Raw genomic sequence first — 15369 nt, forward strand, 5'->3', positions numbered from 1 at the left:
TGATGTTGTAAAATTAATGGAAATTGGAATGTTTCTCCGGTATGTTAAAATGCCACATAAATTCACGGGTGAAGTATTCCAAATGCAGCCCTACCACAATGAGACTGCTAAAATCACTCAATAAGCAAAGATGATATTGAAATTGTGCCATTTCTTCTCCACTTTTCATTAAGAGTTGTGACAGTAAACAATTGGAATGCAATTCGGCTGCAAGAACTTCACAATTTAACAGATATCCACACCCTCATACTTCTGGTAGGGTCACTGCAAGTAACACCACAAAAGGAATGACTGGGTTCATTTTTCCATTTCCAACTCAAAAATACCTTCACTGAGATCAGTGAACACAGCAGAGATCAGCAATGAATTTTGCAACTTCTCTCGTTTGTACAGTTCAGCTGGTGGTAACAGTCTTCCATCTCAAGATGATGGTTTGCACCTTGGTGGTCAACTCTTGCTAGGCATTGCCCAGTGTGGCTCAGGCACCACTTGTTATAGAGGAAGACAATGGGCTTAGAAGGAAACCAATTGTCTACTCTACTTTCTCTGGGCCCTCTTCTCAGTAAGCCGAGCTTTTCACTTCTGCTTGCCTTTTTCAATGCCCTACCAAACAGTCAGCCTCCAGAGATCATACCCATCAGCAACTATTTCCCAGCTGTCAGCGTCAAAGTTCACAATATTTATACCTCGCTTTGCAGGTGTCCTAGCAGCAGCAATGTGGATGCCCAGGAGGTTTGTGACCCAATGACCAGTTTAAAAAAAATAAAAATTGAGTGGACCCAACTATTTTTTTCCAATTAAGGGGCAATTTAGTCTGGCCAATCCACCTAACCTGCACATCTTTGGATCGTGGGGGTGAAACCTACGCAAACACGGGGAGAACATGCAGGCTCCTCACAGACAGTGACCCGGGGCCGGGATCGAACCTGGGTCCTCAGGTCCTGCCGTAGGCAGCAGTGCTAATCACTGCACCACCATGCTGTCCCTTCCAGGGACTAGTTCACCATATAGAAGCTCTTTGGGTATACAACCATCATCCATCTGATGAACATGGTCAAACCAGTGCAGATTTAGTTGGTTTATGCAGATGGAATCAGAGACCACCGAGTTGGTGACCTTGCTTTGCCAAGAGATGCAGAAGATAATCTGAGACTGTAAAGGTGGGAACTGTTCAGCCTTTTCTCCTGCCTGGCACACATTGCCCAGATCCCAACATTGTAGAGGAGTGGAGAGGACGCAAACTTGGTAAGATTTGCAGTTTAGTGTTCTCAGGTTGGTGTTGTTTCACACTCTTATTGTCTAATCTGCAGTTTTTGCCATGCTTGTGTTGATTTCAGCATCAAGTGACAAGACTGCTGCCAATTATGGAGCCTAGATATGTGAAGTAATCAACAATCTCCAACATCACAATGTCAATGCTGACAATCCAGAATGGCAGCATCCTGGACCATGACGATACTGATGGTCAAACCAAACTCTTTACAGGTTATGAGAGTGCTTGTTCATTTACTACTGGAGATGTTCCTCAGTCTGGAATGCTATTGCGGCTTTGTCAGCATACAGCAACTCCATGGGGACTTGATGCATCTCAGATGAGCAAGGCAGAACAGAATTCCATCAGTTCTGGTAGGCAAGTATACACGCTGTCGATGACGTGAAGTCAAATGACAGCAGCAAGCAGAAGAATATGCCAAAGAGAGTCACAATTCAGCTATTCAGTGGGTAAACTCTGAGCCTCTCTGGAGCTGAAAGAGACTTTTATTCCAATTTTGTTTTCGTTCACTGGATGCGGACATCACTGACAGGACCAACATTTATTGCCCACCCATACTGCCCTTGTTCAAGGTATTAGAGCTCATCCACCTTCTTGAACCAGTATTCACGGTGTAGGAACGGCCATAGTGCTGCTCGGAGATTAACAAGAATTCCAATACATCGACAACTGTTACCAAGTGCTGAAGCACAGGCTTTGTTTCTTTAGAAAAGAATTAGATATCTGGTTAAATGTACCACCACCATGTATGTTGGTAAAGCCAACAAAGAATACTTATCAATTGCAGGAAGAAGCAAAGAGAGAAAAAGATCTAGGTGTTACTGTGCAAAAGTCACTCCAGGTTCATGTCCAATGTATTGGTACAATAGCTAAAGGGTGTTGGATTACAGTAATAGAACTACTGTATAAAACAGATTTCATTTTAATGCTATAGAGGCTGCTGAATTAAGAGTACTGACACCCAGTTTTGGTGTCTCTACAGGTTGAATATTTTATTGATCTTGGAAAAGGTCTGAAAGAGTGCAACAAGAATCATATCTAGCCACACGAACCTCAGCTACTACTCAGATAGGCTCAACGAATTTGCTCTGTTCATTTTAGAACATGAATTTTGAAACAACCTGTAAAACAAGAAATGGCGGGGTTGGGAGTGCACGTGATGTGAGTTTGGGAGTGGCTGCATTTTTGTGAGCTCTGGCTCTGTGGTGCAGGTCTTTAGAGCTCACTTAGGAGATTTGCGAGGTATCCTTGCAGAATGGTGGAGGCACAAGAAAGTGTTCTTGCATTCAGAAGAGCACTCTCCCTGGTGCGGGTCGATCCTAGAGATATTGAGATCCTGCTGCATGCCATGTCGTTTAGCCTGATGGATTTGGGAAGTAGGGGGCCAGGCAAGGTGCAGCAGTGAGCCCGAGCCCTGACGAGAAGAGAGAGGTGATTTTGAAGGTTGGCTGCTATGTCTTAGTAATCTTGATTTTATGGGTGGGTGCATCAGGTTCAATGGAATATCTGATGATCTTCAAAACTTGGGATCGGTTGGGTCCCCACGACCACTATTTTATCCTATCCTAGATGTTCATCGTGAGGGGTTGGAAGTGGCCAAGTGGGCCGCGTCATGCCCGGCGCCCTCCCGGCCGGGGCCTAGGCCGTGGGTTGTTTGGCCACCAGTGGTGGCATGGTGGAATAGAAGGTGCTTCGTTTGTTGGAATCCTTGAGAAATCCTGGACTGTTCTTTGATCCTGTCTTGGCGTCGGCCTTCTCGAGCAACATAATGGTGTCATTATCTTGCAATTCTTCAGTAATCATGGACGTTACTCCATTGTGATTATGTTGTTGATTATTTATTGTTGTCTTTTCTTCCACAAGGGTGTGCGAGATGCAAGCACTTTTTTAGTATATAGTTACCTGAAGGTTAAAAGGATGCATGTTGCAATGCACATTGTAGTCTGTTTTCCTGTTCCAGCAAAAATCATCGAATTGGTTAAATGTGGTCTGTGCAAAGTTTTACTCATTTGTCATTGTGTGTTTATAATCCTTGTGGTTATGGAGAGTGCTTTTTTGACACCCCTCATCTTGTTTATAATGAAAGGGAGTAAAGCCAGGGCGGGGTGCTGGATGGATGGAGTTGGATGCTAGGGTTAGTTAAGTCCTCATTGAGATTCGCCCCCCAGATAGAGCTAACCATATTGGGCTTTCATTTGTTTTTTGTTATTTTGAATTTAAGGATCCATGCTTAACTCAGTCGATCGCCTGGGCAGATTATGTATCCTGGGGAGGACGGAGTTCTTTCCGACTTTTACTTGAGGCCAGTGTTCTGAGGAAATGAGTATTGGCGCACGTCGGGATGGGCTGGCTTAATCCTTGATTGATTTAACTCTTCCTAGGCCAACTTGGGCATTTTTTCCTCAAGATGTTTTTTCTTCTCTTCATCTGGGTGAGCAAGGTATTGTTCAGTGGGAGGTGCACTGCCCCGAATGTGGAAGGACCAGCTGGGTATAGGTTTTGGGGTGCGCTGAAGGTACAGTGGAACTGATTTAAGCATGTCAGAGAGTGCCTTCAGGCAGAAATAATCTCCGTCTTAAATGAGGGGGAGACCCCCAGAGCATGACAATTCGGCCATCAAGACACACTTGATGAATCTACTGGTCTTTTCCTACGTGTCAACTTATGCTTGAAATATATAATGTGCTTACAGCGAAATCAAGATTCAAATTTTTCTGATTTCAAATATTCAAAGCGATTTCACATATTCTATTTTGGCAAATGTCCATTGCACATTGCAACAAGCATCTTTTTAACCTACAGGTAACTATATACTAAAAAAGTGCAGGTCAGCAATAAAGGAGTTTAATTTACACTACTAAACAAACACACCACCGTGTGCTTTTTAAAATGCGAAATGGAGCAACAGCAAACTGACGGCAGCTAAGTTTCATTTCAGTGGTCTTTAACTATTCAATATTCACCTTTCTTGCAGGCAAATGTATAGCTTCCACTTGTTTGATAGCCAAGTAATTTAAATCCAAGTTACTAAACAGTTTGCCTTATTCAATGCAGTGAATCATTTTCCTCTTGATAAGCTAGACAATCTGCATAGATAGCCCCAAAAAATCATATCTGTCCAAAAAAAATGCTACACCAATGAATGACACACACACACAATAATGGTTGAAGTACAAAGTATAGAAACATACCGAAGGCACTAACTTTCACAAATGTCATCTTATGTTTAAAGATTGACTTTTAAGGACAGCAAATGCTATTTTCTCAAATAATCAACACAACACTAAAATCCAAGCTATTTTAAATGCTTTAAAGTCTACTCTAGGGAAGCCCTCCATCCACGGTGTGGCCAAACTAAGCATATGCACCCTTGCTTGGTAGTTTTTGACCAGCTCAAAAGCATTATTAAATACATCCATGTATCTATTTAACCATTCACCACCAAGTAGCAAGTTTGCCTTTAGTTTTGTTCTGGTCCTGTCCATACTAGACAAGGAAAGCAACTGCTTATTTTAAAGGGAATCAGCAAACACTTTTAACAATTGAACACAACATACCAAATCTTTTAAAAGCCTGTGCAAGAACATAGTGCCAGGATCTATTGCTGGTCCGGATACCAACCAGTTACAGCAGGGAGTAGGCCAACGGAGTATAACACTATTTAAATCAAAGAGAAAAAACCTATAGGACTTGCTTTAATGGGGAAATTTTATCAGTGAAGATGAGACCTTCCCAAAACACAAGAGCCTCCCAATACAGTGAGACCATCCATCTAGTGCACAAAGAAACAGATTCCCCCAAAACAAAAACAATAATACCATGTTCACCCAAACAATGACGAATGCCATTGTCTAATGATTGCATCGAGCTCGCTACACTGCTGCTCTCCTGTTCCTCTCTGCATTCATATATGCGGAGTTTTTTTTGTTGCTTGCTGTGCTGTATCATTCTTGTGGTTTTGTGGCAGTGTTTGTTAAAATGTAAAACTTTAATAAACATACTTTAAAAAAAATCAAAAATCAGAGAAGCCTAAAGAGTCATTTGTTAAGTTTGTCGATACAGTTTCATTATTTTATTATCGCTAATAGGGAGAGAGTCAACTTTGTAAATATAGAAAACAGAAGGGTTTATACATATTTGGTAAATTACATATAGATATTTGTAAAAAAGTGAAATATTTTTCATGTGGACGATGACAATTAATAAGTGCAGTTTATATATGCAGACATATAAAACGTTGTGCACTAAAAGAGCAGTGTGCAGTAAAATACAACATCACGAACAGCCCACTGTGATCTAGCTACCTTTCCAGACGTTCTGGCAAACAGAAAAACAACACCTCCTGCTGGTTACTACACCAAAATGCAATAAACAATTTGAGCTTGGAAAAGGAATTTTTTAGCCATGATTTTGAATGGCATCTTAACAGTTCATAGAATTTATAATGCAGGAGGTCATTCAGCCCATCGAGTCTACACCGGCCCTGAAAGAGCACCCTACCTAAGCCCACACCTCCATCCCATCCTCATAACCCAGCAACCCCACCTAACTTTTGGACACCAAGAGGACACCACACATCTTTGGACAGTGGGAGGAAACCGGAGCAGCGGGAGGAAACCTACGCAGGCACGGGGAGAACGTACAGAATCCACACAGACAGTGACCCAAGCCGGGAATCGAACTCAGGTCCCTGGTGCTGTGAAGCAACAGTGCTAACCACTGTGCTACCGTGCCGCCCACAAATGTTACACCACAAAATCCTGTTGTGTGGTGAATTACAGGCTAATAAATCAAATCTTCCCAAGTCATCTTCAACTCCTCCTACAATGCAACTTTATTTCTGCCGGAAATCAAACTAATGAACTATTCAGAAGTTCTTAAATACTTCGGGGAGGTCTTTATAATGTCTTAAACAATTGTTCATGCATACTACAGATACTGATATTTTTCCCCTCAAAAATAAAAGTAACATCTCACTAACTCGTAAAGACAGGGGTTGGGAGGGGCATGAAGAAGAAAAACGTAGGTAGGTACTAGAAAGAAATGAAGTCTTAAAAATGGATTTACCATAGCGTGACTGGTGTCTTCCAGAGGGTCTGACATCTGAAGCTCATGTGGAAAAAATATTTCATTGCCAAATTAATGCTTTTAAAATCAGCCACAGGTACGGTGAACAGGACTACGGCGAGCCTTCAAATCTGTTTGATGTACAACACCTACCTACTTCCCAACCCCTCAAAAGACTCATCCAAGTTTATTATGCTCAAACATTCTCGCTCTTGGCCCATTCTTCCTTCAGCTCAAGTTCATAATGCAAATCTGACCAAAGATCTGAGCCAAGTAACTCAAATCCTGACTCCCTAAAGCCTATCCACCATTTACAAGGCACAAATCAGGAATGTGATGGAATGTTCTCCACTTGCTTGGACGAGTGCAGCTCCAACAATACTCAAGATGCTCAACAACTTCAAGAAAGCAGCCCATTCAACTGGCATCTTAAACATCCTCTCCCTCCACCAGCAGCAGCAACATGCACCATTGACAAGATGTGTTGCAACAATTCCCCAAGGCTCTATTGACAGCAACTTCCAACCCCAGGATCTCTACCCACCTATAAACATGAGGGCAGTAGATGCATGGGAACATCATTTTCAAGTTCCCCTCCTATGCACACATAGAACCCAGAATCCCTGTAGTGCAGGCCCATTGAGTCTTCGTCGACCCTCTAAAAGAGCACTCCCCTGCCTTTTGGATACTTGGGGCAATTTAGCATAGCAGGGGCGCACAGTGGTTAGCACAGTTGCTTCACAGCTCCAGGGTCCCAGGTTTGTTTCCCGGCTTGGGTCATTATCTGTGCGGAGTCTGCTCATTCTTCCTGTATCTGTGTGGGTTTCCTCCGGGTGCTCAGGTTTCCTCACACAGTCCAAAGATGTGCAGGTTAGGTGGATTGGTCACGCAGAATTGCCCTTAGTGCCCAAAAAGGTTAGGTGGGTTACTGGGAAATGTGGAGCTTAAGTAGGGTGCTCTTTCCAAGGGCCGGTGCAGACTCGATGGGCCTAATGGCCTCAGTCTACACTGTAAATTCTAGGATTCTATGGCCAATCTACCGAACCTGAACATCTTTGGACTGTGGGAGGAAACCGGAGCACTCGGAGGAAACTCAAAGACATGGAGAAAGTGCAAACTTCACACAGGCAGTGACGCAAGGCCGGAATGAACCAGAGTCCCTGGTTCACCTGACTTGAAAATTTAACACCATTCCTTCACAGTCAGTGGAACTCCTTTACTGACAGCAGAGTGCACTGATACCACATTGCGTGCAGGTCAAGAATAAGGCTCAGCTCACCACTACTTGTCAAGGATCTTTAGGGATGGGCAATAAACCCTAGCCTTGCCAGCAATGCTAGTATCCCATGAATGCATTTTGAAAAATTCAATACACACTGGACGCCAAAATTGACCTTTGATCAAAACTAGAGTAGTGACATAGAAAGGGGGATTCGGATTAAATAGAATTTGGGAAATTGTGCAGCTTTAGAAGAAATACACAGTAACAGAAGACACAAGTCATTACACAAACTTTCCTGGCCTGGACCCAAAAAAGTACGCACATAATAAACTATCTACTTCCTAGTTAACCTAATAGATGTAATTGAAATTCCTCTGGTTAATACTAAAAATGCATCCAACCAATTTATTGGAGCACAAAACTAAGTGCGCATTCCTCAGGACAATTCAGTTATTTAATTGCATTCAAAACATTTTGAAAAAGAGTGAATAAACCAGCAGAACTCTTTATCTAAAACAAAATTATAAAAGGGTGCAATCCCACTGTTCTTATTGGAAATGTCTAAAGTTACCAGGCTATTTTGTTTCTTAAAATAACCAGCAGCCACATAATTAGTACACAGGCATTTAAAAAAACCCGCACAACAGAGACAAGGGAACAAAGCTTTAAATTACATACCACACTCCAGAATGCTAATAGGTTTGGGGACGAGAAAGAATGAAGACTTATCTGTCTCTTTGGTGGGCCACAGAAAGGATGCTCAATGCATCAAGCATGTGCACTGTCAACTGTCTCTTCAACCTCTCAAGTATATTCCCATGTTTCTTTGCAAGCGTGTAGCGGCACCAATTTCTATCATATGACATGTCAATAAAGTAAATAAAATCAACCAACTGCAACAGCCATCAGACAGACAAACAGCATTGATGACAATTTGCTCACCTCAAAATCTTATTTGCAAAACTTAATATTTGTGTTCTCAGCAGATCAAGCTCCTTATCCAACACAAATATATCAACCAAAAACAAAAATGGAACCTACATGAATGGCGAATCTAATTAACAAAGCCAATTAATTAACTAAAATCATAATCCAGTCACTGAAAAGCAAGGATGATATCGAAGGGTTGAGAGAAACACAAAAAAAAGCTAAAGACAGACTATAGAAACAACTTTTTCAACCTGTAAAGAAAATATCTGAGAGATGATCTTAAAAGGTACAAGCTATAGTTTAGAAATTGAAACAAGCATAGGACCCAAGTTCTCAAGTTCAAATTATAATGATATCATTGACAGTAGCAATAAGAATCCCGGAAGCATTTAACAATGAGATGCAGCAACTGGGCAGGGGAAGTAGGGTTAATATGGATGGATGAAGAAGTGTTTAAAAGGTCTTCCTCAATTGTAATTATCTTGTAATTTTTGACGGTGCAGAAAGAGGAAAATGCATTGTGTCACTTTTTTAAAAAATATTTTTATTCTCCTCCTTTTTCACATTTCCCCCCAAATTTGCACCCACCAACAATAAACAATAATGAATATAATGTCAATACCCATATCAACAACAGTCCCATCCTCCCACCAACCCCCAAACAACTGCCCACATGTTAACATAAACAAATAACAAAAAGGAATCAAGAATCACCCATAATCACCTTAACACATACAGTCCCCCTCCCCCAACCCCGCCTCCCTCCACTAATATTTGATGTTATCCAATTCTTCAAAGTGCATAATGAATAATGCCCATGAATTGTAGAACCCCTCCATCCTTCCCCTCAGTTCAGACTTAACCTTCTCAAGAGTCAAGAATTCCAACAGGTCCCCCCGCCACGCCAAGACACAGGATGGAGGTTGCTCTCTATCCCATCAGGATCCACCTTCGGGCAATCAACAAGGCGAAGACTACATCTGCCTCCGAACAGTTTCCATCCCCGGCTGGTCCGACACCCCAAATATGGCCTCCCGAGGGCCCCACTTTAGAGATTACCCTAAACACCTCCTTCCAGTAATCCTCCAGCTTTGCATAGGACCAAAACATATGTATGAATATGAAAATGCATTGTGTCATAATGCAGTATATATTTTCATTCCATTTTTCTCTGGTTATACCCTATATGCCAAAAAGGAAGCTGCTGTTCAATCCTGCAGAACATCCCGGACTATTTTAAGTTTGGTGTGCATTCAATGTCTGAATTTGTTTTACATTTCCTAAATGGATGAAGAATGCAACATCTGATCAACTGATGCGGAATAAAGAGCACCAGATGAACCTTTGATTTGATTTATTATTGTCACATGTATTAGTATACAGTTTAAAGTAGTTTCTTGCATGCTGTTCAAACAATGCATACCGTACATAGGGAAGGAGAGACTGCAGAATATAATGTTACAGTTATAGCAAGGTGTAGAGAAAATATCAACTTAATACGAGGTAGGTCCATTCAAAAGTCTGATGGCAGTAGGGAAGAAGCTGTTCTTGAGTCGGTTGGTACGCGACCTCAAACTTTGGTATCTTTTTCCTGACGGAATGAGGTGGAAGAGAATATGTCCGGGGTGCATAGAGTCCTTAATTATGCTGGCTGCCTTTCTGAGGCAGCGGGAATTATAGATAAGAGTCAATGGATGGGAGGCTGGTTTACATGATGGACTGGGCTACATTCACGACCTTTGTAGTGTCCTGCGGTCTTGGGCAGAGCAGGCTCCATACCAAGGTGTGATACAAGCAGAAAGAATGCTTTCTATGGTGCATCTGTCGAAGTTGGTGAGGGTCGCAGCTGACATGCCAAATTTCCTTAGTCTTCTGAGAAAGTAGAATCGTTGGTGGGCTTTCAGTGGGCTAGTGTCAGCACGGGGGGACCAGAACAGGCTGTTGGTGATCTGTACACCAAAAAACTTGAAGCTCTCGACCCTTTCTACTTCGTTCCCATTGATGTAGACAGGAGCATGTTCTCCACTACGCTTCCTGAAGTCGATGACAATCTCCTTTGTTTTGTTGACATTGAAGGAGATTATTGTTGTCGCACCAGTTCACCAGATTCTCTATCTCATTCCTGTAGTCTGTCTCACCATTGTTTGAAATCCGACCCACTACGGTGGTGTCATCAGCAAATTTGAAAATCGAGTTGGAGGGGAATTTGGCCACAGTCATAGGTGTACAAGGAGTATAGTAGGTGGCTGAGGACACAGCCTTGTGGGGCACCGGTATTGAGGATGATCGTGGAGGAGGTGTTGTTGCCTATCTTTATTGATTGTGGCCTGTGGGTTAGAAAGTTCAGGATTCAGTCGCAGAGGGAGGAGGCTACTCACATTTAAGCAGTTGTGCTTATCCAGGAAGATTAGACTATTGCATCAGATAGGATCTCTGACACACTGTAAGACATTTATTCTTCAAGCGACTAGCATATGGCGATGTATGGACATTCCTTAGTTTCATGCTTTTTAAAAAAAAGTCATCCTCGACGCTGAAGAACTGCCCAAGAAGAGTTTCATGCTACATGCAATCTCAGACATACTGAAACCAGAAAATTTTGCATATAAAACAGACTGAAGGCTGCCAGTGATTTTTCATGCATAACAAACTATCATGGTGACACCTGCAAATCCAACTTGCCTCCTGGAGATGTGAATAAACATACAATAAAAACTGAAGCACCATATATCAATGCACTGTTTTGAAAAAGTACTTATAAAATGATTAAATGCAAGCACTGATTTTAGGATCAAGTCAAATATTTAATTCCCAGATAAAACAAACAGGTCACTGATGAGATAAGATAGAAGCAGTGAGGTTGTTTCTACTAGCAGGTGAGACTAGAACTTGGAGGCATAGCCTCAAAATAAGGGGAAGCAGATTTAGCACTGAGTTGAGGAGGAACTTCTTCATCCAAAGTGTTGTGAATCTGTGGAATTCCCTGCCCAATGAAATAGCTGAGGCTACCTCGTTGAATGTTTTTAAGGAAAAGATAGATAGATTTTTGAACAGTAAAGGAATTAAGGGTTATGGTGAGCAGGAGGATAAATGGAGCTGAGTCTAGGAAAAGATCAGTCATGACCTTATTGAATGGCAGAGCAGGCTCGAGGGGCCAGATGACCTACTCCTGCTCCTAGTTCTTTGTTCTTGTTCTATCTCATTGGCATACAGTGCAATACGCACAATTGTTTTCCCCATTTTAAACAAAAAATGTTTAAATTTCTCTCTACATCAATATCGGCACCTACAGGAACCTGCACTGAAGAGAGATGGTTCGATGATTTGCATTGGGAAGGAAGCATCGAGGATACAGTTAATCAATTACATCAATTTCTTTCAGCATTACACTCTAGACAGCTAAGAGTTCATTATACTTCATTATTAAAAAATAATTTTGCAAATAAATCTCAAAATCCTGCAACTGATTGCCCAGACTGTCAGGAGAAAAAGATGAAACCCAATCAGAAAACTGGAGTGAACTACCATGGATGAAAAGGTGAAATCTCTGCATATACAACTCTTCTACACACCATGACATAAATCATGACAGAAAGAGTTTGCCAATGAAACTGAATAAAAAACAGGCATACCTAGTAGAGTAAGCAGCATTGTGAAAACTTCTCAATTCAAAGCGTAGGAGTGGATTGCCAAAATCCTGCAGAGTGACACTGGAGCCAGTTAATTGAGGAGAAAAACCCTGTGTGCTGCAGGCTTAAAACAGTGGATATTCAATTACATTCCTATGTTAGCATAACATGCTGTGCCTTCCACAATGCCAAAGGAGTGTTGGAACGTTGTGTATGTGTGGATGCAACAAGAATTCCTGTATATTACTGTTATGACATATAGCAGTATTTTCCCTTCTCCATAAAGCTCACCGTTAATTTGCCAGTGGGTAGAATTAAAGTCTCAGCTACAATGCCGATTGCCTGAAAGCCCGTGGAGACATTATGCAAGATTTCAGAGAACATACAGTCCAGAAGGAGGCCATTCGGCCCATCGAGTCTGCACCGACCACTTAAGCCCTCACTTCCACCCTATCCCCGTAACCCAATAACCCCTCCTAACCCCTGTGGGCAAATTATCATGGCCAATCCACCTAACCTGCACATCTTTGGACTGTGGGAGGAAACCGGAGCACCCGGAGGAAACCCACGCAGACACGGGGAGAACGTACAGGCTCTGCACAGACAGTGACTCAAGCTGGGAATCGAACCTGGGACCCTGGCGCTGTGAAGCAACAGTGCTAGCCACTTGTGCTACCGTGCTGCCCCAGTGGGTGGAGGGAAATGGGAAAAAGATTGGAAGAAAATGTTAATGCAGAAATTATGGATTCTGATGGAAATACTTTTTAAATGGGAGACAGCCTCTAATTACCCGAGGTAGGAAATAGTTAATTAGAGCAAAACTATACAGAATATCTTCGAGCAGGGTCTCACAGCCTGTCAAAAGTAGAGTCTTGACTTTTTTCAGGACAAAGCCTGCAGGTTTAACTGCCACATCCCCCCAACCAAAAAGATATTTGCCCCTGGCCGAACAATTGGGAAGTAGTGTCTTAAACACAGATGTTCACCAGGCGACATGTGTACTAATTTGCATTGTTTCACAATTCACTACCAATTTTAAAAAGCACTCCTTTAAAACTGCAGAGTGCAGTGCTCAAATCAATTAACGGCAAAATTATTTGAAATCAAGGTGAGCTCCAAATGTTTACACTATCCTGTTATTTATTTTTGTTCTAGCTCTGTAACTCAAGCTCAGACTGAAGTTTGAAGTTTCTAATTGTTGGTATCCTTCCATCTACTAGAGATGGACACGCCACAGTAAACGACCCATTTAAGAAGTCGGGGGTGGGGTGGTGCACCATTGATGATGATTGTTAGCCAATGGCATTCATACACAAACTACAAGAATTACCAAGCAGAAGATATATATATTTTTTAATATAAATTTAGAGTACCCAATTTTTAATTTTTTTTCTTCCAATTCAGGGGCAATTTAACATGGCCAATCCACCTACCCAGCACATCTTTGGGTTGTGGGGGTGAAACAATGCAGACACGGGGAGAATGTGCAAACTCCGTATGGACAGTGACCCAGGTCTGGGATCGAACCCGGGTCCTCAGTGCTGCAGTCCCAGTGCTAACCACTGCGCCCAGAAGATATATAACCACGACTTCTCTATGGCAGGGTTTTTCAAACTCAGGGTCGTGACCCACAGGTGGGTGTCGGGAGGGTCGTGATCGGTGTGGCGCTCCCAATCGCGGGAAGAAGTTCCCAACTGCCGTGACCGGCTTTTAATGCCGGCCGTGGGCAGTCCCCAATTGGTTGCAGTGTTTGAGGGGGCAGGCGGCGCGAGGCTGGGCTGTGCGCTGGTCACTGCGTGCATGGGCTGACGGGCCACCACTGTCAGCATCGTGTCCAGCTTGGAGATCAGTTCTATTGCTTGTCCTTTGTGCGCTGCTCGACTCGTCCCCCACCACCGATGGGCAGTCTGCAACCAGCGGCTACTTGGGTCAATCCGTTAAACGGCCAGCACGTCCGTTTGCACTCCCACAACGGTAAGTACTGGTCGGGAAGTGGTCTGTGACTGGGGTGGTTTCTCGGAATACTGATTAACAGAGGTCAGTCAATAGGTCTGGCATATGTGAACACTGGAAGAAACCTACAGTCATCACTTTGTGTCGACACTCTGGTGAGACTGGAGCAGGTGACTTGGACATTTGGATAGTGCAATGCAGTGCAACCAGTAAGAAATAGTGAGACATTGTGCATGTTTGACAAGTTACTTCATCTCCTCGAAAGTCGTAGTTTGTAAAGTAAAAACAAGATCGTACTTTTTTCTATAATTGGTTAAATTTCTAAAGAAATGGGAATATATTTAAAACAAATTTTGTGTATAAATGTAAGGATGCACATGTTCTACTGAAGTTGTTTCAAATTTTAGCAGTAAAAAGTCATAAAGTTGGAAAAATTAGGCATTAGAAATAAAGCTTCAAAGTAATAAAAAGAATGGCGGCAGTGACTGGCCTTCAAATAAGAACGAGAAGTCTTTCTGCCAGAGGCAGCAGCAGAGAAACGGTCATGCGCCCGGCATGTCAATGCTTTGGATGCAAAATCATAAGAGGCTATATTCCTCAATTTTGTAGCTGCCAGCAAGCAAGCAACAGGACTGTGTAGAGAACTGAAGATGGGTCATTTTGTAATAAGGTTGAGAGGGTCAGAGATAGAAACAGAACAGGATCTCACAACTAAATCTGCTGGAGAGAGCTTATTAGGAGAGTCCACAGTAGCACAAGGCAGTGCGGTTGTGAGCTGTATCCCGAGCTCCAGGGCCTCTGGTGAACAAACGATTAAGAAACTGAAATCGGGAATAAAGCAATATAAAGATGACTTCTTGAGGTGTGGTGCTAATTGTGCCAATGCAAATCAGGATGCAAAGCCCATGTGTGTTATATGCAGGGAGGTACTGACACATGAAGTTTAAAGCCCTCAAATCTTCAAAGGCATTTGAAGACTAAGCATGGCAAGTTCGAGGACAAACCTCTTGGATTTTTTTCAAAGCATGCAGCAAGAACTTAAATCGTCAGCTGAAGTCCTTAGCAGAAACGTAACACTGAATGACAAAGCAAGAGAGATCGTGAGGACCAAGCAGGCCCACCTGCTGCGTTAAAAGGTAAGCAATAATATCGGCCGGCATGGGTCCCGCAAATCTGCCGGTTGGGAAAACTGGGTCCCGGGGAAAAAAGTTTGAAAAACACTGCTCTATGGTTTTCCCTTAGCTATTGGCAGACAAGCCACAAAAAAAATCATTACATACCTGTAGGGGTCAGCC

General features: G+C 42.6%; 1 protein-coding gene across 3 annotated transcripts in view; it reads right to left on the bottom strand.

The window, feature by feature from the left end:
* Nucleotides 1-15369, bottom strand: part of phf12b (PHD finger protein 12b) — an 88870-nt gene that overhangs the window by 53080 nt on the left and 20421 nt on the right. The gene's annotated exons all lie outside the window — the stretch shown is intronic.

Source organism: Scyliorhinus torazame, chromosome 12 (genome assembly GCF_047496885.1).
Source record: "Scyliorhinus torazame isolate Kashiwa2021f chromosome 12, sScyTor2.1, whole genome shotgun sequence".
Classification (NCBI taxonomy): Eukaryota; Metazoa; Chordata; class Chondrichthyes; order Carcharhiniformes; family Scyliorhinidae; genus Scyliorhinus; species Scyliorhinus torazame.